A 26,519-nucleotide genomic window follows, 5' to 3' on the forward strand; every position below is an offset into this window, starting at 1 on the left:
TTTTTCAGGTTAGTTTTTGAAAGATTACCTTTAGAAAGGGAAAAGTTGTTAGAAGATAGGATTTCTAGGATTAGTAAATATAAATCTCTCTCGTTCTGGAATAGTTTCAATGTACTAAGTTTCGATCCCGTTTTTCCCCGTTCCCTGCCAAGCAGACAAAAAAAGAGAAAAAAAAAGGAAAAAAACAAAACAAAACAAAAAAGGACCCAAGGAAAATTGCACGCAGTAAGAGGCTGTTTTAAAACTTACACGTCTTCAGCCGGGTGTGGGTCAAGGGTCTGCTGGAGGTGGTCTTGCCTGTGTCAGTCTCCTCGAACGTTCATCCAGATATCAGCTCTGAGGGTCGGTTGACACCCCTGCAGAAGAGTCCTGCTATAACATAAGGCTTTTCTTCGGGGGTCTTAGCGATCAGAAGGTAGTAACGATTTCAAGAAGAAATGCTGCTCCAGAGTTTGGTGCGCCAAGTAATGCGGCCTTTTCTGGGGTTCGGGGTGTCCCCAGCAGGCTGCAATGGGGTCCGGATAGCTCTGACCTGCTCAGAACAGACTCTCCGAGCTCCCAAGCAGTTCTTAGCCGCAGGCCTCCTTAGCAAGCTTAAGTGATATCAGCTCTTTAGTGATTATCAGCTCATAGTGATTTCAGCTCTCAGCTTGCTAGGCGCCTAGGCAGGCAGACGAAGAGAGAGAGAGGAGAAGGCTGTGTGGGGTTCCGCAGGACCGTCTTTATTGAATGTTCTGCAAAGGTTCCCAGTGACAGCTCTTCTGCCCGAGCTGGGCAAAAGCAGATCTTTATATGGGGTTCAGGGGTTTTAGGAATTGTCCAATAGCAAGGGTTAAAGGAAAGTGACCTATAGTCTTACAGAGAGATAAGCAAGGGGTCCGAAGACAGAAGAAAGGGGCTTCTAAGGTTCCAGTCACCATGTCTTGGCATTTCCTATCTTTGGCTTCTGGCCGCCAGAGAAGTCTTGCAGGCTCTGGGCCTGCTACAGTACCCATACTAAAGCTTGCAAAATAAATAATCTTGATTAGGAGTCAAATGTAACTTACCACCAAAATGACAATAATGTGAACAGATTCCTTTCACTTAACCTCCAGGGAAGTAACTGCAGAGCAGGTGTCCCTACTTACGGTAGAAAGTCCACACATTTCCAGGAAAATGTATAGAAACTTTCTGCTTTGTGAAAGTTTGTTGTGGGTATTATAGTTTGTAAAATGAGTATCTGTCAGTTAGAAATCCAACTTATCTTAACAGATCTCACTTCCGCAGTAAGATGTTTCTTGGCAATTGGGACATGCCAGACCACTGTTAACCCCATGGCGCCAGAGTATCTCACTACAAGAGAGCTTGTCCTCTTTGAGTTATCTGACCGGTTAACAAGCAACAGATAAACTCTTGTGGGGGGACGAGATGCCCTACTACAATGATTCTGTGATTCAAGACTCCAAATGCAATAGGTTCCATTTCAGTACTTCTTACTCCTTTAAAAATAAGGTCCAAAGGAGGACCGAGTTATTTACAGGCCCATTTTCTTACTTCAGTGCCTGGGAAAGTAGTGGAACAAGTCCTCTTGGAAACTATTACAATACAAATGTTACAGGTGATTGGGAAAAGCCAGCAAAAAAGATGTGGAAAGACAGGAATAGGTCCAAAGGAAGGCCAGCAAAAAAGATGTGGAAAGACAGGAATAGGTCCAAAGGAAGGCAACGATGATAATCAAATGGCTGGAAAACCTGCCCTATGAAGAAAGATTGAAGTAGTTAGGTCTTTTCCCCCTGGAGAAGGCTCAGAAGGGACCTCATCACAATGTTCCAGTACTTAAAGGGCACCCACAAAGAGGACAGAGGCTGTGTCTTCACAAGGAGCTGCGTGGAGAAGACAAGGGACGAGTTCAAGTTGTACCAGGAGAAGTTTCATCTCAATTTTGGAAAGAAATTTTTTACACTGAGAACAATCACTCACTGAAACAACCTCCCCATGGATGTGGCAGTCTTCCATCACTGGAGGTTTTCAAGATGTGATTGGACAGGACATTACATAATCTCATCTAGATCCCCTTTCCCACATCAGGTTGGATCAGATGATCTTGCAAGGTTCCTTCCAACCTGGGCTGTTTTATGACTATGAAATATTCTACTCAACCAACAGTGTTCAGAAAGTGGAAATAAAACTCCTTTAAAATTAAAAACTGTTATAGATACGTATTATATTGGCTTTGCAAATATTAAAATGGATTTTATATGTGTGATGTTAAAGTAACTTTGTTATAAAGATATAGTTTTTATTTCTGTTGTTAATTAAGTTTAGACATAATAGTGAAATAGCCATGCTCGTGTTAAAATGCCTGCTTGGATGGGATAACATCCACTGAACATAGGATGAGGACACCTGCTACATATATGCCAGCTATCACCACTCACCGTCTGAAGAAAGTATGGACCAAGGCCCAAAGTGGAAATGATAAAGAGAAGGAGCCAAAACCACAGCCAAGAAACATGCATGTTCTAAAAAGGCTGACCCAAGGAGGGGCCATGTAAAACAGTTCCTGGAATATGTAAACTAGTTTATGGATATGCATAAAGATCTATGAATATGCAACAGGCTGATGTAATGGAAAAGGTGTTTAAGGGGTATCCCCAAAGATAACAGTGTGGTCTTGGCTCAGTGCCAAGATGCACCCAGCCTTAATAACCTTTGTTCTATGGTCCTTGTCTCCTATTGTCCTTTATTAAATTTTTACAGGAGAGGGAATGTGTTTTTCACAAAAACCATTAAAGGGACAATAAAATAGGAAGAAAATAAATATTTGGTGGACTGAGAAAAATTGTAAAAAATGGATAAGTGTAGAGATGCTTTAAAACATGATAGTCTTTATGTGAAGCAAAAGGGTTCTCTCAGGGTTAGAGGGGCAGTTCAGGAAGACAGTTATTTGTTTGGGGTTAGGTGTTTTTTTCTTTTTTCTTCTTTTTCTCAGGGAATTTTGTTCTTCCATCTGCTACCCGAAAGAAAGATGGGGGGGGGGGGGGGGGGGAGGAGTTGCCAGGAACACAAGTAGAGGTAATTAGGAAACAAAAGAAATGGCCACTCCCACATACCATGGTAAATGGCCCAGCCAGAGAAACAAAAGTTTGGGAGTGATGCCTGAGGGGAAGCAGGGTGGTTTCAGCAGTTTCTTAGCTGGGGGTAGGGCAGCCTTTGCCAGGCCTGGTCGGGAACAAAGACCGCTAGAGTGGGGCTTCTTCGCCTTGGACCTCTCATGCACAGGGATTTTTTTTCAACACTGCGGTGGAGCCCTGACTGCTGCCGGCTTTTGGGCCCATTGCTCACAAGAGAGTAGCACCAAGAGACCAACGCAGTCCATCTGGGTGACTGGGGGCATCATCCCTTCCCCCCTCCTCCCCCAGAGCCACCACCTGGAGGGCTGCCCATTGGACCTCTTCTCTGCACGGTAGTGAGACATTGATAAAACCCTTCCTCCCTTCCCAGCATGTACCAGCTGCTGTTAGCAGTGCTGAAGACCGATCACCACTCCCATGGGGGCTGCGAGAGTCAACCTTTTTTCTCTCTCATATGACCCGCCATCACCACCAGGGAGGTCCTGATCTTGCATCGGTGTGCCCCTGCAGCCGCAGGGCAGTCACTGCATCATATCTGCCTCAACGTGAGCCAAAAGCACCCCCTGCTGGTTGTGATTGTAACAACACTGTCCTGGGGTGACTTTATGATTCTTGTATCCCCATTTTGGTATTTAATCTGGTAAGCTTCTTTTAGATAGTCTGCAGCTTGTCTAGAATGAGGGCTGAGATGTCCAGAGGAGCTGATGCGACCCCTGACCCAGGAGTAAACCCAGGCATGGAAAATCCTGAGTGGTGTGGAGAATGGGAGAGAATGGGTCGAACCCTGAAGGAATTTTCTGATCCCCCAGCCTGGGACTTTTCACATCAACAAATTCAGAACCCAGACGAGGTGGGAAAATACCTGGAAGAGAACTGCCATGTTGACTCTAAGGAGAAAAAAAAATCATTGCAATAAACTGGGCCCTGGTCTATGCTTATCACACGCTGCTAGATACTGTAGGGCAGAAGATAGAGGCAGGGGGGCAGGGAGATCAATCAGCAGCTACCCCAGTCACTCAGGCTGCAGCCAAAATCCCAGCTACTCAGGTTGTAGCTAAATCAGACAGTAACCCAAGCCAGTAGCTAAACCAGACAGTGAGCCTAAGCCCGCAGCTAAACCAGACAGTGAACCTCAACCAATGGCTATCGATTCTACCACGAGAGGCGGGAAACACACAGCCAAAACCGATTGGACAGTGGACAATGATGATGATCCGGGGGAAGGACCCTCAAAGCCAATTACTGACACAAAATCACAAGTCACTATTGAGTCCTTTTCCCTGAAGGACCTTCATGACCTAAGAAAGGATTACACTCGATGACCTGATGAATCTATAATTAGTTGGTTAGTCCATCAGGCGAGGCTACAATTCTGGACTGTACTGAAGCAAAGCATTTGGGATCCCTGTCACATGATCCGGTTATCGACCAAGGAATGATGAAGGGGGCTAGCCCTCACAGTCTCTGGGCACAGGTCCTGGGAAATGTGGCACAAAGATATCTGTGTGAAGATGATCTCTATATGCAGAAAAACCAGTGGAAGACCATAGAACAAAGAATTCAAAGCTTGAGAGAAATGGCAGTAGCAGAGATTGTCTTCTCAATTGACCTAAACACTAGGTATCCAGACTTGGTACCATGTCCGTGATGTGGCGAAAACTTGTAAGACTTGGGCCACAAGAACACGCTTCTGCTTTAGCAATAATGAGGCAGGATGACAGGGAGGAGATCATGCTTGATACAGCAAAGAAGCTCCGAGCATATGCAGATGCTGTGCACAGCCCAACACATGCCAGAATCACAGCTTTGGAAACACATCTGCAGAAATTAGAGGACAAGACAGAGGAGAAACAAGAAACTCAGGGAGGAGATTAAAGAGGACCTTCTCCAAATCTCAGCAATGCAGATCAGAAGTTCTGGTACCAAAGGCAGACATCCCCCAGATAGGGAGAGAAGGTACACCCCACAAGCTGAGCTGTGGTTCTTCCTGCATGATTATGGACGAAACATGAGGAGATGGGATGGAAAATCTACTGCTCTGGCACAACGGCTGTGTGAATTGAAAGACAGCAATACTCAGAGAGGAAGTTCCGCCAAGAAGGAAGCAGCTCCAGTAGCCCGTAGCCGAACTGCCAGGTATGATGATGATATGTCTGATCCCCTTGAAAGAACCTCCAAGACATATGCCCAGGGAAAGAAGGATAACCAAGCTTAGAGAAGCCCTGCCTCTAGTCAGGTAGAGGCTAGGGAAAACTGTGTTTTCTGGACTGTGTGGATTTGTTGGCCTAGCACATCGGAACCACAAAAATACGAGGCCTTGGTTGACACTGGTGCACGGTGCACATTAATCCCATCAAGACGTGGGGGCACAATCTGTTTCTATTCCTGGCGTGACAAGGGGATCACAGGATTTGACTTTGGTGGAAGCTGATGTGAGCCTGACTGGAAATGAGTGGAAAAAACACCCTATTGTGACTGGCCCAGAGGCCCCATGCATTTTGGGCATAGACTTCCTCCGAAGCAGGTATTTCAAAGACCCAAAGGGACTCAGATGGGCATTTGGAATAGTGGTTGTGGAGACAGAGGGTGTCAAGCAGCTGAACACCTTGCCTGGACTATCAGAGAACCCATCTGCAGTAGGACTTCCGAGGGCGGAAGAACAACGAGTACCAATTGCCACCTTAACAGTGCACCACTGACAATACAGAACAACTCAAGATCCTGTGATTCCCATCCACATGATCCTTGAGCTGGCGAGCCAAGGGGTGGTCAGTAAAACCCACTCACCCTTCAACAGCCCCATTTGGCCTGTGCATAAATCTGAAGGAGAATGGACATTGACTATGGACTATCATGCCTTGAATGAAGTGACTCCACCATTGAGCACTGCTGTGCTGGATATGCTGGAACTCCAGTACGAGCTGGAGTCCAAGGCAGCAAAGTGGTATGCCACTATTGACATTGCCAATGCATTTTTCTCCATTCTTCTGGCAGCAGAATGCAGGCCTCAGTTTTCCTTCACCTGGAGGGGCATGCAGTATACCTGCAACTGACTGCCCCAAGGGTGGAAGCACAGTCTTACCATCTGCAATGGACTGATCCAGGCTGCACTGGAAAAGGGTGAGGCTCCAGAACATCTGCAGTACATTGATGACATCATTGTATGGGGGAACATGGCAGCAGAAGTGTTTGAGAAAGGAGAGAAAATTATCCAGATTTTCCTGAAAGCCAGTTTCACCATCAAGAAGATCAAAGTTAAGGGACCTGTTCAAGAGATCCAGTTCCTGGGAGTGAAGTGGCAAGATGGACAGTGTCAGATTCCCACCAATGTCATAAACAAGATCACAGCCATGTCTCCACTGACCAAGAAGGAAACACAAACCTTCCTAGGCACCATAGGCTTTTAGAGAATGTATATTCCTGAGTACAGCCAGATTGTGGGCCCTCTCTACTTGGTCACCCACAAGAACACTTTTCAGTGGGGCCCTGAACAGCAGCAAGCCTTTGCCCAGATCAAGCAGAAGATCACTCATGCGGTAGCCCTTGGCCCAGTCAGGATGGAACCAGATGTGAAGAACGTGCTCTACTGTGCTACTGGGAGCCATGGTCTGTCCTGGAGCCTTTGGCAGAAGGTGCCTGGTCAGACTCGAGGTCAACCACTAAGATTTTAGAGTCAAAATTACAAAGGGTCTGAAGCCAACTATACTCCAACAGAGAAGGAAATTTTAGCAGTCTATGAAGGAGTCCAGGCTGCCTCAGAGGTAATCAGCACTGAAGCACAACTCCTCCTGGCACCCCGACTACTGGTGCTGGGGTGGATGTTCAAAGCAAAGGTTCCCTCTACCCACCATGCCACCAATGCCATATGGAGCAAGTGGCTTGCTCTCATGATATAGCGTGCCCATATTGGAAAACAGCACCTGGCCTGCTGGAACTGGATGAGCTCCATCTCTCTGTTAAGGGCAGAAAGGCAGAAGGTTTTAATCTCATGTACTGGCAGAACATTTTGAGAAGGCTTTAAACTAGTTTTGAAGGGGGTAGGGGATGCAGCTGGGTTGTCCGGAAGCAGGCCCAAGGGTGGTAAGCCTGAGTTAGGGGTGAAATCAGTAGCCCAGCTGAGGTGCATGTATACCAATGCATGTAGCATGGGTAACAAACAAGAAGAGCTGGAAGCCATCATGCAACAGCAAAGCTGTGATGTAATTGCCATCACAGAAATTTGATGAGATAACTCACATAGCTGGAGCACTGCACTGGATGGCTACAAGCTCTTCAGAAGAGGCAGGAACGGGAGAAGAGGTGGGGGGGGTGGCACTTTATATTAGAGAAGCTTTTGAAGCCATGGGTATTGAAACTAATGACAATGAGGTTGAATGCCTTTGGGTTAGAATTAACGGGAAGGCCAACAAGACTGACATCCTACTGGGAGTCTGTTATCAGCCACCCAACCAGGAAGAAGAGGTGGACAACTAATTCTATAAACAGCAAGAGAATGTTCCAGGTTCATCAGCCCTTGTTCTGGTAGGCGACTTCAAATTGCCAGACATCTGCTGGGAACTTGATACAACTGAAAAAAATGCAGCCCAGGAAATTTTTAGAGTGTGTGGATGACAACTTTTTGTTGCTGCTGATAAGTGAGCCCACCAAGGGAGGGACTATGTTAGATCTGTTGCTTGCAAATAGAGATGGGCTGGTGGGAGATGTGGTGGTTGGAGGCCGCTTGGGGCATAGTGATAATGAAATTATAGCATTCTCAATATTTGGTGAAATCAGAAGGAACGTCAATAAGACTTTTACATTGGAGTTCCAGAGGGCAGACTTTGGCCTATTTAGGAGATTTACTCAGAGAGTTCCTTGGGAAGCAGCCCTTAAAAACAAAGGAGTCACGGAAAGATGGGCGTGCTTCAAAACAGAGATCTTGAGGGCACAGGAACAGACTGTCCCCGTGTCCTGAAAGACAAGTCGACGCAGCAAACGTCCAGCCTGGATGGGCAAGGAGGTTTTGGAGGAAGTTAGGAAAAATAAGAGGATGTATCATCTTTGGAAGGAGGGTCAGGTTTCTCAGGAAGTATTTCAGGGGGTTGCTGGAGCATGTAGGAAAAAATTAGGGAGGCCAAAGCTCAGTTTGAACTCAAAATGGTGACTTCTGTAAAGGATAATAAAAAATGTTTTTACAAATATATTAGCATCAAAAAGAAGGGCAAGAACAATCTTCGTTCTTTATTAGATGCGGGAGGGAACATAGTGACTGCAGATGAGGAGAAGGCAGAGGTGCTTAACACCTTCTTTGCCTCAGTTTGTAGTGGGAAGACAATTTGCCTCAGGACAACTGTCCTCTTGGGTGGGTTGATGGTATCAGGGACCAGAATGGTTCCCCCTGTTATCCAGGAGGAGGCAGTCAGAGAACTGTTGAGATACTTGGATATTCATAAATCTATGGGACCAGATGGGATCTATCCCAGCGTGATGAGAGAGCTTGCAGATGAGATTGCAAAGCTGCTCTTCATCATTTACCAACAGTCCTGGGTCACTGATGAGGTTCTGGATGACTGGAAGGTGGCCAATGTGACACCCATTCACATAAAAGGTGGGAAGGAGGATCCTAGTAATTATAGGCCAGTCAGCCTGACCTCAGTACCAGGTAAGGTAATGGAGCAGTTTATACTGAGTGTCATCATGCAGCACTTACAGGATGGCCAGGGTATTAGACCTAGCGAGCCTCGGGTTAGGAGGGGTAGGTCGTGTTTGACCAACCTGGCCTCTTTTTATGACCAAGTGACCTGCCTGGTGGATGGGGGAAATGCTGTGGATGTTTTCTATCTGGACTTCAGCAAGGCCTTTGACACTGTCTCCCACAGCATACTCCTGGAAAAACTGGTACCCCACAGCTTGGACAGGAACACTCTTTGCTGGGTTAAGAACTGGCTGGATGGCCTGGCCCAGAAAGTGGTGGTGAACCATGCTGCGTCTAGCTGGTGGCCAGTCACTAGTGATGTCCCCCAGAAGTCTGTGCTGGGGCCAGTTCTGTTCAATATTTTTATTGATGACATGGATGAAGGGATTGAGTCTTTCATTAGTAAATTTGCAGATGACACTAAGCTGGGAGCATGTGTCGATCTATTGGAGGAGAGAAGGGCTCTGCAGAGAGACCTGGAATGGTTGGATGGATGGGCAGAGTCCAATAAGATGACATTTATTAAGTCTAAGTGCCAAGTCCTGCATTTTGGCCACAATAACTCCCTACAGCGTTATAGGTTGGGGATGGTGTGGCTGGACAGTGCCCAGGCAGAAAGGGGCCTAGAGGTACTGTTTGGCAGCCGACTGAACATGAACCAGCAGTGTGCTCTGGAGGCCAAGAAGGCCAACAGCATCCTGGCCTGTATCAGGAATAGTGCGGCCATCAGGACCAGGGAGGTCATTCTTCCCCCACACTCGGCACTGGTGAGGCCACACCTTGAGTACTGTGTCCAGTTCTGGGCCACTCAGTTTAGGAAGGATGTTGAGATGCTTGAGCACATCCAGAGGAGGGCAACAAGGCTGGTGAGTGGCTTGGAACACAAGCCCTATGAGGAATGACTGAGGGAGCTGGGGTTGTTTAGCCTGGAGAAAAGGAGACTCAGAGGTGATCTTATCATTCTCTACAACTTCCTGAAAGGAGGTTATAGTCAGGTGGGGGTTGGTCTCTTTCTCCAAGTACCAACTGACAGAATGAGAAGACACAGTCTCAAGCTGCGTCAAGGGAAATATCGGTTGGATATTAGGAAAAAGTTTATTATGGAAAGAGTGATAAAGTAATGGAATGGCCTGCCTGGGGAGGTGGTGGAGTCACCATCTCTGGATGTGTTTAAGAAAAGACTGGATGTGGCACTCAGTGCCATGGTTTAGTTGAGGTTTTTGGGCATGGCTTGAACTTGATGATCTTGAAGGTCTCTTCCAACCTAGTCATTCTGTGAATTCTGTGAATTCTGTGAAGTGGAAAAAGGATAATTGGCAGCGTAGGTGAAAACCAATTTGGGCTGCTGAAGAGTGGAAAGAAAACACTGCCAGGGTAGAGAAATTATCTGTGAAGTCCGCCATGTAGATGCCCATGTCCCCAAGAGTAGAGCTAATGAAGAGCACCAAAACAATCAGCAGGTAAATCAAGCTGCAAAGATAGACATGTCAAAGAGAGATTTAGATTGGCAACACAAGGGAGAGTTGTTCCTAGCTCAATGCTCCCATGATGCCTCAGGTGATCAGGGTAGAGATGCTACCTATAAGTGGGCACAAGACCAAGGGGTGGATTTAACCATGGACAGTATTTCTCAGGTTATCCATGACTGTGAGACATGTGCTGCCATCAAGCAGGCCAAGTGGTTGAAACTCCTATAGTATGGGGGGTGGTGGTCCAAATATTAGTATGGAGGGGCCTGGCAGATTGACTACATCATACTGCCCCAGACACGCCACGGTAAACACTATGTGCTCACAATGGTAGAAGCCACCACGGGATGGTTGGAAACCTACCCTGTGCCTCACGCTACAGCCCATAACACCATCCTGGGCCTGGAAAAGCAAGTCCTATGGAGGCATGGTACCCCTGAGAGAATTGAGTCAGACAACAGGACTCATTTCAAGAATAGCTGACACGGGCAGTCGCTTGGTGATCCTCCGGCTAGCCCCCACCTCCTTGCCCGTGCCAAGAGTGGCTGCCCCCTATCTGCCCCTTGGGTCAGTCTGGGTGGCAGTAGAGCAGGGCTGGCCAACACCCAGAGGCAGCAAAGCTGCTCTGTGCAGCTGCTGATAGGAATCCCGAGTCGAGGAAGCCAGAACAAAGGAGACAAGAGGGGCCACTTGTATAAGTTCTCAAGAGGGTTTAATCTCCAAGAAAGTCCAAAGACAAGTGACAAAGCTCCAACAGGGTAACAGCAACTTAAGAACAGGGGAGGGTACTAGGGGAGGATAACCAATAGTAGAACAGCAGGGGAGGAATGTAGGGCGGGGATCAGATTCTAGGTAACCAATAGGGGATAACATGGGAGGGGATCAGGCTTGGCACGCCAATAGAATTTCGAGGGAAGGGTGTTAGACACGGAAGGCTCTAGAGAAAGGGGTGGGGTTACATTTGATGAACAAGGGAAGAGGGCAGTATTTCCAGGATTGGCAGGGAAGGGTCTGGAAACCAGGGAGGTGCAAGGGAGATTGACATGGGGACTGACATAAGATTAGGCGGGAAAATAGTAGTAAACAACTTCAGGGCAAAACCATTGGGGAAACCGAACAGGGTACATGGAACAAACCACTATAAATTCACAATAAGGAACACCTTAAGATTACAACAGAAAAACAATCTACCACAAACAGCCTTATCAACACCTAGGCTAGGGAACATGGCATTGAGTGGGTGTACCATATCCCCTACCATGTACCAGCTGCAGGCAAAGTAGAGAGGTACAATGGACTGTTAAAAACCACCTTGAAAGCATTGGGTGGGGGATCTTTCAAGAATTGGGAGCAGCATCTAGCAAAGGCTACCTGGTTAGTTACCACCTGAGGTTCCACCAACCGAGAAGGCCCTGCCCAATCTGAGCCCCTGCATACAGTAGACAAAGTCCCAGTGGTGCATTTCAAAAGTCTGTTAGGGAAGACAGTTTGGATCAATTCTGCCTCGAGTGCAGACAAACCTATTCGTGGGATTGTCTTTGCTCAGGGACCAGGTTGCACATGGTGGATAATACAGAAAGATGGAACAATAATAAAGCCTCTCTGATTTGGCCTTATTATAAAGCAGAGCAATAGGGCTCAGGAGCTCAGTCCCTGAGTAGGGACCAGGTGCCCGAAGCTAGCTCGCTCATGCCAATGCCGCGGGGCTACCATCTAGCAAGCATGGTGATTATCAGCTCTATAGTGATTGCAAGCTCTTAGGATTTCAGCTTTGCTTGCTAGGTAGTGGTGCCCCAGGCTTGAGGCTGCAGCAGACGGAGAGAGAGGAGAAGGAGAAGGCGCAGGCTGTTCCACGGAGATGGCTTTATTTGGGGAGGTCCGTGAAGGGTCTCTGCTCTTCTTCTTTCTCTCCTAATGGGGTACAGTATGCTTCTTTTATAGGGTTGGAAAGGATCCAAGCTTGACCAATGGGTAAGGGGTTAACATGACATTGCCTTATAGGGTTACAGAGATAGGTTAAGGGTGGAGGACAGGGAAACAGGAATTTTCTTTTGCTGTTTCAGCATTCCTATTGTTCATATTCTCCATGGTGCTTTTCCTAAATCCATGGGGTTTACTACAGAACAACACAATGTGTACCTCAGGGATATCTGATTGTTGGGCGGGAACCATATGTACATATCATTGTTTGCTGAATGTCACTGCCATTGTCTGTACATAGCTGTATACTGTTTGTATATATATATATGTATGTATAGTCGTGGTATTCACATGCCCTCTGAATAGAGGGAAGCTATGAGAAAAGCAAATAAAAGAATGATCAAAACAATTCTTATCTCATTTGCTGCTCCTGTGTTTGTGCCCATGTGGAATGTGTTCTGGAGATTGTTTACCCAAGGTGATTGCTTGATTGGATTCTGGTGATGGTTGTTTGGATTCATTGACCAATTGGATCCATGTGTGTGTGTTGGGACTCTTGGGCAGAGAGTCACAGGTTTGCTAGTTAGTTAGTAGTAAGTATGATATAATATAGTATAGTATAGTATAGTATCTCTCTTTAATATAGTTGTAATATAGTATAGTTTTAATAAAGTGAGTGTTCAGCATTCTGAAACCTTGGAGTCAGATGCCAATCATTCCCGTGACAGGGGTGCCCTGCAATTACTATTTATGGTGTGTTTGTAGAGTTATATATATATTAGTTTTGGTAGTAAGCTGATAATATGGGGATAAGGGATGGAATGTCCTGAGGTGAGTTTATGATGCTTGTATCCCCATTCATCTGTTTAGCCCAGAAATAAGTTTTGCACCTTTAAGGCTACTTCCAAGAGCGAAGCGAGGGAGAGAAGAAGTGCGGAGTTTGTTATCAGAAACTGCATTCACTCCTCCACATTCCTTCTCCTGGACTGTGTTGTCTGCAGCATAGATGGTGAGAGAGAGAGCTCTCCTTTGCTTTTTAGTTAGTTTTAGCTAGCTGAGGCAGAGAAGTTCCCCAGACTGTGTTTTTTCTTTTTCTTGGAACTGTTTAAACCTGCTCTGGACTGAAAACCAAGAAGAGCACCAGCAGCTTGCACCTGTGGCCCACTGAGCCTGGCCTGGGCTGTGGCATTTCCAGCGCCGGAGGGAGTGATAACAGACTGGGTGAGCCAAGCTACAGCCCACAAGAAGGACTTTCTGAGTTTGTCATCTCTTCAGATTGGCAAGAAGTTTTATTCTTTAATATTTTTCATTTTTTGTGCTATTGAACACTTTGCCTGTTAAATAAACAGTTTTTTTCCACTTTACTCCAATGAAATATTTTCCTGAACCAGCTGGGGGAGGGGCCACTTGAATTTGCCTTCTATAGGAGCCCCTTTGGAGGTTTTCTCCCAAATTTGCCCTAAACCAAGACAGACACCAAAGGGAAAATTGCATGATGGGCAGGAAAAGGCTGTTATTGGGTTTTTTGTTTTGTGTTGTTACAGTTTTTATTGTTTGTCTGTCTTGTTATATATTTTTTTCCTAGTAAGGAACTGTTATTCCTTTCCCCATAGCTTTGCCTGAAAGCTCTGTAATTTTAAAGTTTTAATAATTTGGAGGGAGAGGGTAATAATCTTTTTATTCCAGGAAGGTTCCTGCCTTCCTTAGCAGCCACCTGTCATTTAAACCAGGACATTATTGTAGAGAAGCTCAATTTTGTCTATATTAGTAATCTGAAAATAGCTACAAAATTTCTTAAAACTCATCCCATTATATCTCTTAACTGAAATTATTATAGTGAAGAAGAAGAGGTCTAGCTAACCATTTTAAGCAGGGACAAGCTGTCAAAAGGAGAGGTCATTATTTACGTTCCAAACTGAATGTGAACTTAGAGGTGAATGGTTTGCATATCATCAACACTGACAACTCTAGGAGCTAACTAGACCCAGCAGAACTTAAGTAAAATAGACAAGCTTAAATCAAGTTGTGGTGGTTGTTTTTGATCAAATTGTCTTTACCTGTTTATTACTATTACTGCATTAACAAGTTAAAAGATGAGGCATCTCTATGCGGGATAGCAGAGCTGATTTGTACTCCAGACATTTAACAATTTTTTTTACAGCTATGTAAGCATGCACCTGGTAGGAATGAAGTGTACATGCTGATCTAGAACTCTATATGACATCTATTTACTATCAAATGTGGATTCCATTGATGTAAAATCTATGCTTATCTTTTTTAAAAAGGTCTTTGGATCACTCATTCATGTGTTTATATCCTAAATCTATCAAAGCAAAATGCCTGTGTTGAATATTATAACAAAATAGGAACTTCCTCTTTCTCCTGAAGTAAACATTTCCTCCTTTTTCTGATATAACTTCTGTGGTTGCTTTAGCATTAGTATTTAAAGTATCTTGATGTTGCTAAAATGCTCAGGTGGGCAATTAAGTTTCTGCATTATGAAGGCAGTAGATTCTATAATTATACTTATTTAATTTCATGGTGTTTTGATCTAGTCTGTTAAGTCTCCCTCTCCAATGTTAGCTGAAGCAAATTTTGGAATTTCAATATGGGAAGCAGATCACTCATCTGAGGGTTTTTTTGTTTACATTGGCACAGAGTGAAGATAGTTCAAGTTCCAAGAAACAACGCCTTTCTCATTCAGTCTTTGACCATACAACAGCATCACCAACTGCATCACCAATGCAACCATTGGAGATGGGATCAAATAGGCACCCTCCTTTGTCTCGGTCCAACCAACATCAGTTCTCTGGGGAACGCTGCAGCACACCTGCACAAAGTAGGAAGTAAGTAAGCTATTTAGGTTAGGGACCAGTTTCTTATTCTCTCTATTGTCATCTCAGGGGAAACCTATTTGAGGCAACATTGAATTGTAGTTATTATATGATCAATACTCTAATACTTCTTTTGACTTTTTTAAAACTAATTTTTAAGTACAACAGAAAACTATTGAAAGTGATTCAAGTTTGAAATAGGAGTGTCCTTAAGCCAGGTCTCATAAGCTCTTGGAGATCTATTTCACACCCAAGATAGCTTAGCTACCTTAGAAGGCATAAAATCAGAAGGATGGCTTCTGTGGCAGTGTTGGAAACAAAAAGGTTTTATTAAAAGGCAAAATAACAAACTCTTTACAGAGAAAATCCGATCCAGGTGCAAGAGGCCCTCTGCCCCTGGTAAAACACCTCACAAAAGCGATTAGTTTCTTTGTTCTCTTCTTTCTCTAGTAAATTGCCCAGGCGGGACTTTTTGGCTCCTGTCCAATTAGCTATCCTTAAGTTTGAGGTGAAGTCCCCCAGGTCCTATGAGATGCCTTTTTCACCTAATCGAGGAGAGAAACTTCTGGGCTTATTTCCTTTTTAAGGGGACAAAGGATAGTTTTGTCACTCTGTCAACAGGGGGCACATTCCTATATAAGTTCTTGCATCTTCCAATGATTTGTGAGAGTAGAGAGAAATTGGAGAAGGGAATGTTTATTAACATTTTTTGTTATGAGCTGAATACTTTCTCATTCTGTACTGAAGAAATGAGCATTTTTAAAATGGGCAGGAGTGAATTGTATGTTGACTTTACTAGGTGCCAGGTGCTCACCTAGCCACTCTCACTTCACCTGCTCAATAGGACAGGGGAAGAAAAATATGTCTAAAAGGTTGTGGTAAAAATTAAGACAGGGAGACTTGCTCACCAGTTCTTGTCACAGGCAAAACAGACTAGACTTGGTGAAATTAATTTAATTTATTGCCAACTAATAACAGAGTAGGATAGTGAGAAATAAAACAAAAATAAATACACCTTCCCCCCATGTCTCCCTTCTTCCCAGACTCAACTTCATTCCCAAATCTTCTACCTCCTTCCCCCTGAGTGGCACAAGGGGATGGGGAATGGGGGTTGTAGTCTGTTCATAATGCTTTATGTCTGCTGGTCCTTCATCCTCATGCTCTTTCCCTGCTCCAGAATGGGGTCCCACCCACAGGAGACAGTCCTTCATGAACTTTTCCAACTTGGATCCATCCCATGGGCTTCAGCCCTTCAAGAACTGCTTCAGCATGGGTCCTTTCTACAGGGTCACAGGTCCTGCCAAGCTCTCTACAGGCTGCAACTTTATTCTGGTCAAATCCATATGCTCTGTTGTAGGGTCCTCCACAGGCTTCAGGGTAGGTCTCTGCTCCACTGTGGATGTCCATAGGCAGCAGGGGAACAACCTGCATCACCATGGCCTTCACCACGGGCTCTAGGGGAATCACAGCTTCGGTGCCTGCAGCACATCCTCCTTCTTCACTGACCTTGCTGTCTGCAGGGTTGTTTCTCTTACATAGTCTCACTCTTCTCTCTCATTTGCTGTTGTGCAGAATTTTTTACCCTTTTGTTGGAACTGTGATTGCTGAGAATTTTAGACTTTCTGTGCTGACAGGCACTGACCCCCAAGAGAACACTTGACCTGAGGCCGTGAAGAAGGCTTCCAAAATTGAATGATAGAGCTGGGATTATGGGTGTGTAGTTTGAATAGAAGTGTGTAATATCATATGGTGGAAAACTTAGAGTTTAAGGTTTTAGAATATAGTTATATATATATATATAGCAAGATGGAGGTTTTAGGGCGGTGGCTAGTCCTTCTTCACCTTCTTCTTCATGTGTTTGGGTAGTATTGTGTAATCGGATAAAGAAGTCCACATTGTGGGTCACGGGTGGTTGGTTATTGGGTTAAAAGTAAAAATAATTTAGGTGTCATTTCTTAATTAGACAGTTTATCCTTAAAAGGCCTTGTAGAGAGACAGATACTGCTCCATTTTTAGTTTGTTAGCATGAAGTGCTGTAGAACTCATGGTTTATGAGAATGTAATATAGATAAGAACTAATAAACATCTGAGTCCAAACAAGAAATACCGTCTCGTGCATTTAATCCCAACCCTGGGGAAAAGAAGATAAAACTCCCACACGCTTTCTTAAAAATATTTGCAGTGTTGCTGATTGGCTCAACTTTGGCCAGCCTTGGAGCTGGCTAGAACTGTCTCTCTGATATGGGGGCAGCTTCTGCCATCTTCTCACAGAAGCCACCTCTGCAGCCCCGCTGCTACCAATGTTGCATGCAATTTTTGGAATTCCTAATAATAGTGCTTGATTATATAACTCGTTCCACCTCTGATTTTTAGGTGAATGATCTGTAAGTCCTGGTTCCCATGAATAGCTAGTTTGTCTGACATTATGGCCAGTGTGTTTGGTATCGCCGTGGAAATCACTCCATCCCATCCCTTGTACATGATTTATGATATTATGCATTAGTGTTGCCCAGGTGGTGATTTCCCTAGGGTTTAAGGCTGAAGTCACACCTCTAACCAATTGTACTTTAAAGGCTGCATCTCTTTTGATTTCATCTCATTTTGCGATAGGGAAGGGTTTGGAGTATGGTGAGGCCCCCTTAATTAGCAGCTTTAACATATTATAGTCCATGGCTGCAGTAATAGGAGCATCAATAGGTTGATGCTCGTGCATGGCTTGGACTCAGGCAGCTTTTGTAATAACAGGGGAGAGCTCAGACAAAGAAATAATAAATATTGCTAGAGGTTCTCCCCTCTCCTGCACATCCATTTCACCAGCCCAGTATGCCACCCTACTTGTTATTGAGTGTGGATCATTTGGGGAAAAAGGACCACAAGATAAAATAACACCAGGACCCCAGAACCTGTTGGCCTCTTCACTATTAATAGGATTGTCATGGTTTAACACTGGCACAATGCCAGTGCTCCCATGAAGATACCTTCTCCCTGGTTTCTGCTGTGAGATGTGACCAGGAATAAGCAAAGCAGGCTCCTACTTAGGGAAAAAGGAAAACAAAACTTTATTAACTACACTACAACTACAAAGAAAAAGGAACACACATACACAGGGAAAATGAAAACTTCACAAATGCATTTCCTCCTCCCCCCACCAAATTTCCAACACAATACATTTGTTTCTCAAATCACCAACTCTCGGTCCAGCACCACCCTTCAAACAATCAATCCTCAGTTCATCAAGAGGAGAGGAGTCCTTCTTGTGCCATGGGCTTCCCCTGGAAACACAATCGAAGCCTCATATGTTTCCTGTGTCACTTGTGGCACCGCCCGGAGTACATCTGCCGTCGTGACTTCTTCCTTTTCATGTCCAGTGCTCTCACCACTGAACATGGACCAGAACTGCTTCTAGGGTTGTCTTTTAAGGATGCTCTGTCCCGATCCAAAAAAGGCACAGTCTCTCCTTTGGGACACCTGTCCCCACAATCTCTCCTTTGGGACACCTGTCCCCCCCATATTTTTTCACCCCCTGGGGCCGAGGGGCATCAACACTGAACCCTCTTGGCTCTGAGGCCATTGCCTCCCCCTAGAATGCAGTCTCTGTATCACAAGGAACATGGTTCTGTCCATGGCTATACAAAAAGAGTCCAGCAAAAGCCACTCCATCATCTCTTCCCACTAGGATTCTTCTCTACTCTTCTACTATCTCTCACTCGCCCAGACCTCTCTCACACTGGCCCATTTCCTTTTTCATCTTCCACTCTATCTTCTAGGAAAGGTCAATGTTCTGTAAAGTTCTCATTTTCCAAAAAGGGGTTAAAAGCTCCTACAAGCGGCCGGCTGAACCCCCCCTTCTTCTCCTTCCCAGCCGTGCTGCCGGCACAGGCCCATGTTTATCAAGCTTCAAGGTCACAGTCTCAGGCAGCGGCTCTTTCTCTCTTTCTGTGTCTCTCAGGGGGGGCTGCCCGATGGCTCCCGGTGTCTCCCTCTCTCTTTCTCTCTTCCACCCTTCCATCCCGGGGCTCAGGCCTACCTCTCTCGGCCACATGGCTTTCCCCTCCCCCTGCCCAGCCAGCAGCTGGGCTGGGGGAGAGGCCCGAACTCTTTCCCGCCGGAAACCCAAGAGGGCCCTCCCAGGGGAGAGCTCTGCTTTTAACCCCATGTTCTCAGAGGCGTGTCCATGTCCCAGTGGCCAGGTTAAATGCCAATATTAAAGCCTGAATATCCATTGGCCAAAAACACAGCATCCCAAAAAACACATTTCCTGTCAAACCACCACAAGGATTCAGTCTCCTCCAGTTAAATAAACATTCCTCAAATATTCAATTTCAGTTTCACTTGCCTTACGGCCATAGCATTCTTGTAAATTTGTCATGTGAATTGGATTAAATGGCAGGGGTTTTTGTTATGATTTCCCTGTCCACCCTGAGGTCCAGTGGTCACCTCAGTTTTTATGATGGGTCTAGCTATGCACATAGGGGAATTATTAGGAGGTAAAAAATCATCCTCCCCTGGTTCATTATCACTGGGACCACCCCATATGTTACCATCCCAAACTTCAGGAGATGCAAATAATTTCCTAATTTGCACAATGTTAGGAGGTTTTGGAGTCCACATAAGCATTAGCTCAGCTTTTTCGCCCAGCTTTTGTTACCCTTTCTGTTCCTCCTGTAATTGTATCTGCAGATGTTAGATGTTTTATTTGCAAGGACAATAACTCGGTCACTTTCCTAGTTCCCAGTTCAGTTTTTAATTCTTGTTTCTCTTTAATATTATCCTTTTTGTATTGGCAGGAAGCTTCTAGACAGGTGCCTAGCATTTTTCAAATAATTCTTTTCTCTCTCGCATCCGTTAAATGGCCACTAGCAACTTTTAAATGTTCTTCCACAGCTAAATTGTTACATTTCTCCTATGGTGTGGGGTTCACAGAGATGACAAATGGCTTCTTTCTGATCTCTGCTGAGTCATCAATGTCCATGGAAGATCTCCAGCCCCAAATAAATCACTGCTTCCTTGGCAATCTGTGCTTTCTCTTTTGAAACTCTATACCTACTTAGTCCCAAAAAGTTTAACAGACTTAGAGTGAGTTGGATGCAGTCATCTTGATCTTTGGCAGGAATTAGTATATCATCCACATATTATAAGAAACACTCCTCCTGGCTGTTGCCTTCTCCAGTCCTCCAATTCCTTTGCCAGCTGATTTCCAAGTATAGTTGGGCTATTCTTGAAACCCTGGGGTAGGATGCTCCAGGTGAGTTGGCTTCTCCCTGTTTCGTGAATGTCCCAATCAAAAGCAAAAAGTTCTTGACTGCTCTTATTCACAGGAATACAGAAAAAGGAAACTTTAGGATCTAGCACAGTGAACCACCCTAAATCATCTGTCAATGTGGTCAAAAGGATATATGGATTGGCCACTACTGGGTGAATATCGTGTTATTTTGTTAACTGCCCTTAAATCTTGCACCAGTCGGTATTTTTTATCATCAGCCTTTTTTACTGGCAGGATGGTCGTGTTTTATTTGGATTCACATTATACTGATAGCCCAAATTTAAGGAACTTCTCAATTATAGGGGCTAACCCTCTACAACTTTCTAACTTCAAAGGGTATTGGTTTTGTCTTACAGGTGGGGCTCCAGGTTCAATTGCTCTGGTTACAGGTTTGTACTAGTTTGAACGCAAACCAGTGGAAGATCCCAAGTCAGAACTACCATTTAATAGGAAAATTAAAATAAATGCAATAGTACAAAAACACTGACAGAGTCAGAATACAACCTGACACCCTGTCAGTCAGGGTGGTGGTAGCTGTCCAATTAAATAGTGGCTGCAGTCCTCTTGGAGTGACAGATGTATTTCTGTTGAAACAGTGATCCTGTAGAAGGGTGTGGTCTTCCTCTGAAGGTCCAGTGGTGGTGTAGAAGGGTCTGGTCTTCCTCTGGGAATCCAGTAGATAAGGCTGCTTGTGGTGTTCCAAACCTCAGATTATAACTAGGTAGGAATGCTTGGTTCCTCCCCCTGGGCAGAGCATCTCACAGCGAGATGATGAATTTTTATGAGTCATGCAGTGAGACTCGATGGCCCATTAACAGAAGATATTCCCCTGGAGGGAGGATGGGTGATGGAAGAGATAAAGAACACTGTCCCACCTGGTTTTAACAGATGGTAATAGAATACATACTCTTGGTTACATCTTAGATTGTAACCTAAGACAAGGTTCTGCACATTTGGACCTCCCAGGAAAATCACTGGCCTACACTACTGGAATGAACGCATTTTCAGCTTTTCCTGTAAAATGAGTTTCCCTATCTGAGTCTATTGCTTCCACAATCCCATATCTTGGAATTATTTGTTCCAAAAATACTTTAATAACTGATCCTGTAGTTGCTGAAACAACTGGAAATGCTTCTGGCCACCCTATTACCAGAAGATATTTAAATCTTGCCACTCGGGGCATTTCAGTAAAATCCACCTGGCATCTCTGGAAGGGATGTACAGCCCAAGGCCTCCCTCCCCTGGCAAGTTTCTTTGTAACTCTGTTACTGATTTTAGCACAAATCAAACAAACCTCAATAGCTCGCTTAGCCAGAATAAAAAGACCCACAGCAGCATACATTTTGAGGAAGGCTTCTGCCAGTCCTCGGGAGCCCCAATGACTCCCTTCATGAAGTTGTCTTAACAATTGTAAGGCCAGAGCTCTTGGTATCCACTGCTTACCATCCATTGTAAACCAATTATCCCCTCTGTGAAAAACGTCATTCACTTGTGTTAAAATTTTAGAAGTTTAATAGTAATAAAAATAGTAATAAAAATTAGGGCAATAAGAATTTGGACAATCAAAGTTAGGACAATAAAAGACAATAAAAAGCAAAGAATTACGGACATCTGGGTGCTTTTGCTCTGCCACAAAAGCACATTTTGCTAACAAAGGATTAACCCTTAAAAGCAATAGCCTATTGCATATTCTTATATCTCATACATGATTCAAACATTCCTTTCAAAACTAAGGGTATTTCTGCTTTGATGCCCAAAATGGCCCCCAGCCCCTACGGGGTCCACAAGATGGAGGATGCCACGTGGCACCATCCCAAACCTGGTCATCTTCTTCCCAAGATCCCCTTAAGCATCCCAAAATTCCTTCCCCATCCCCCTCCCCTCCTGTTCCTCGTGACACCTTCCCTCCCCCTCCCTTACCTGCTGTACCCTCAGCTCCGCCCCTCTACTCCTCCTGGCTCAGCAGCGCGGCATGCTCGGCTCTCGGTGCCGGGAGGGAGGGGCAGGCAGAGCTGTCCTGCTCCTCCGAGCTGGCGCCGCCAATTCCAAAAACGGCAAAAACATGCCGCAGTGGGCTAAAGCCTAACAGGGTATCACTTTTGCTCTACAGGGCTGCGCAGCCTAAATGCAAGAGCAAAACGGAACAGAACTCACGGCAGAGACGGTTTTTTGAGCTTCTACCCCCCCAAGGAGCAGAAATAATCACTGAAATTGAAGCTGTTGCTGGCAAAGTCAGGCAGGCTGGTCTCTTCACTTGAATAGGGCCCCACGGGCAGGAGGGGCTCCCCTATTCTCCCCTGGAAAATTCACTCACCAGAAAGGAGCTGCACTTTCCAAAGGCGCAGAGTGTTCTGCGAGGCTTCTTGTGGGTTCAGTCCCAAAGTCTCTCTGGAGAGCTATGCAGCCAAAGCTCTACCAGTGGACGCTAAACTGCCTAAGTCTTTCCGAGGTTCTGAGATGACTTCTTGGGGCTGCAGATTCGATCAGCCTCCCGTTGGACGCCAAAAATTGGAATAAAATCCCAATATTACCAGGTGGAACGTGCCTGGGCTCGTCTGACCCATGCTGCTGGGCCAAAGGCGGCAGCTGTGGTACTTCACCTCAGAGACACCTTTGGCTAGCTGGAAGTTGCAGTTAGGCACTCGGAACAAGTCCAGGCATAGTAGAAACTCAGTTTACCTCTGACGGAAAGGCTCCAGGCTAGGTGAAGAGGAAAAGGAGACGGATTCTGCCGGAGGGTTAATCCAGAGTTTTATTCCAAAGTCACATGTGTCTGAATCTTGGTAACAGCTCCACAGAATCCCGACCGCATGGTCTCCGTGTCTTTTAAGCTCGGGGGCAGGGGGAGGGAAGGGACAGGTGAGCCACCAACCAGGTGGGAGGGGGGGAAGGCTCAGGGGACAATGACACTTGGACGAGCCAATGACCCCAGGGCTGAGGGGCATCTTTTGAACTTTTGCCAATCACATGACGCCCCTGCTGGAATGATAAGATTGACTGACAGCACTTAGCAAGGAGGCAAGGGGGAGGGGAAGGGAGAAGGTATTGCCACACCCGGGAAAGTACTGGGATAGCTGGAACAGGAAATGGCATCACACTGCAACACTGCTTAATGTCTACTTCCCCCCCTCATCTTGTAAATCAATTGCCTTGGTCCCTTGAAGTCTGGGCCATCCCGATAAGGAGGCAATAATTCTTCTCTTGGGGATTTTGGTGTCTTGTTGCTGTTATCTCTATGCAAAGAATTTCTTGATTATCTTATCCATTCCTTGAGCTAGTTACAGAAAGTATCTTACAGAGTTTCTATTTTAATATTATGCTATAGCCTAAAAACTATATTTACCACACTACTTAAAAGAGATTAATACAGCATAACTTTCCAACATAACACATATAGTATTCATTTTAATATTTGTGAAGAAACAATCATATAATATGCATTTTTCACAATCCCCCCTCTTATTATTTATAAATAATTTGGCTTGAGCAATATTTCTTGTTCACCTGCATTTTTTGGACTATGCTGCTAATCAAATAAAATGAGATTACACAAGAAAGAAATATCAAAACAGTTGTAACACATAAAAGTAAGAATCCTAATTTCTTCCACCATCCTATCTCTAATACATTACCCCACCAGCTAGGTTTTAACATTGTTTTCTAATTTTGGACTGGTACCTGGGCTATTTTTCTCATACCTTTTGCCTTTTCCAGAATGACATCCTCGTTGTCATCTATTTTCAACAATCTCATATATTAAACTTTCCACAAACACCCACTTTATTAGCCAATAGTCTAAAGCCAACCTATTCTGATACACTACAGTTTTTGTTTGGCTTTGCTGACTCGATATCAACTCCAATGCCTGAGCAGCTTTGTTTGTTATCATCTCTATAACTGCTTTGAGTCTTATAATACGATTCAGCATATAATTTAGGGGCAATACAGAGTTAGATTGCTGTGCTGGTTTTGCCTTTTTGTTTACTAGTTGTTTTTTTACCAAATCTTGGACTATATCTCTAAGACTAAATGTAAAAAAAATCCATCTATCCATCTCTTTCCTTCCAGACATTTAATTCCCCGTCTATTACCACTTTTTCCTAAGTTTCTTGCAATCCAATATTTTTCCCTGTTTTGCCTGCAGGTACTTAATTTGGATGGGTTATAACAGTGGCTGTTGACATGGATGTATGTAATAAAAGAGGAACTTTGGTTTCTTTCTATGTAATGCTTTCGGTAGCATTTGTGACACGATCTTGCCGGTATCCCTAAAGGGAAAAGACAACAAATGAGTGACAGAAACAGGAATAACAGAGGTTTGATATGGCTTATACTCCCACCTTCCCTGCCTATGGGGTTGCAACCCGTAGCAGGTGTATATGATCTTCTCGGTTGCGAGGACAGTGGTCAACCCAGGCTTGCCCTCTTTTTCCCTTGTCACTTCCTTTTTACTAATTTCTAGGCCAATCGTTTTTGACACTCCTTAACTGTGGTTTCCCACCATTCCTCAGGTATGTCTTATTCAGCAAGCACTAATAATTTCCATCCACAAAACTAAGTTATTATTTAAGTTGTTTTGAGTTCTATCTGGATAGGGAATAGATTCAGTACTCAACACTTCTTGCAATAGCATAGATTTTGTAAACTACAATACCAATTATTCCCACAATTTAAACATTAACCTATAACCCAGCTAGCATGTCTGGTATTGGGATGAATCAAACAGAGTATACAGTATGTCACTGATGGAAATTGTAATTCCCACTCTTCCCTGTTCAAGCCACAGGCTAAGACCAGAATATAAGAACTCTTTGACCAAAACTGTCCTAATCCTCCTGTTTGAAGTGGAAGTATTCCTCCCCAAGGAGGTGTCAGAAGCGTCTCTGGGCTTATTCAGGCAGTGCTTAAAACCAGTGATGTATGCTTGGCCTTATTTCACAATTAGGTGTGGTTCTTTGTACATTCCTTGGATCATTTGGGTCTTCCCAAACCATTACCACCCAGTCCCCGTTTGAAAGTCAATTTGGTATCACCCGGTTCAAATGTGATAGTCCATTCCTCAAGTTCTTTCATAAGTCCTTTGATTCTGCTGGCATGAATTCACCCTCTTTCCATCATTTGGATTGCTTTTTCAGTGGTACCTGAAAAGGACTTTTTAATAGCATAGGGACAGTGACAAAAGGAAGACAATACCATATCAGCTTTCTCTAAAACTTTCTGGGTTAACAAAAAGCTTTTTTCCACAGCAGCCTCTTCTTCTTGTATCCAGCTGTGCTAACAGCTGCAGAGGCAAATTCTTCTTTCTGTGAGCCTCAATTAGTTAAACAAGAAAGGCCAGGCCAATTATACCATGAGATGTTTCACATCTATTGCTTTTTACTCTTTGGGCAACATTTAACTGTTTTAGCATTACAGACTCATTCATCAGAACAAAAGTCTCCTCTTCTTAACAGCAAGAAAACAGAAAGAAAAAAGAAAGAAATAAAACATCTTGCTTTAAAAAATAAACAACTTTGTGAGGCTTGGAGAGCCAGCAAGAGATTAAGGCTATCTCTGTCTTGATCTTATCTCTTCTGCTGGCCCCTCTTCCTCTTTTCACAGCAGCTCTTTCAGCTGTCTATCGCCCTTCCCCTGCTGCCACCACTTTACTGCAGCCACCCTGGCCAGGGTGGACCCTGCCCTAGCTGGGGGGAGGGGGGGGGACTCGCAGACAGCTACCAGAACCAGGACCCTGGGGGGGGGCATGCCCCGACTCCCTTTCGCCCTCTCTCTCTCTCTCTTTTTTCTCTCTCTCTCTCTTGACCCACTTTGTGGCAGTGGGGGTTTGAAGTTTTGTCTTTCCCTGACTGTGGCAGTGGGGTTTGGAAGATTATATGTTTAGTTTCTGTCTAAAGTTGTTTACCACCTGTCTTCCCGCTTTTTCTCCCTGGCAGTTATGATAATTCCAGATTCTTTCTTGTCTGTCCTCAAAAATCCTGCCCCTGCAGCTTGTCTGTCATAATTTCCTACACCCATTTATCCAGAAGATTCGCTGTCAGTTATATTTCCCTTCTGTCACTGGTATGTACCTTTCCCGCTGCATTTTATGTTTACATTTGTCCCCCCAGACCCCTCTTATCTAGCCCTTGATTCGTTAGACAATCTCCTTCTGGGAATCCACCCCCCCTTCATAAAAGCCGCTGTTTTTCTTTGTTTCCTGCTCTTTGCCGCTGCTCCCTCTTCGAGCCATGTGGCTTCTGCACCCCG

Source organism: Agelaius phoeniceus, chromosome W (assembly GCF_051311805.1).
Source record: "Agelaius phoeniceus isolate bAgePho1 chromosome W, bAgePho1.hap1, whole genome shotgun sequence".
In the NCBI taxonomy this organism is placed as follows: domain Eukaryota; kingdom Metazoa; phylum Chordata; class Aves; order Passeriformes; family Icteridae; genus Agelaius; species Agelaius phoeniceus.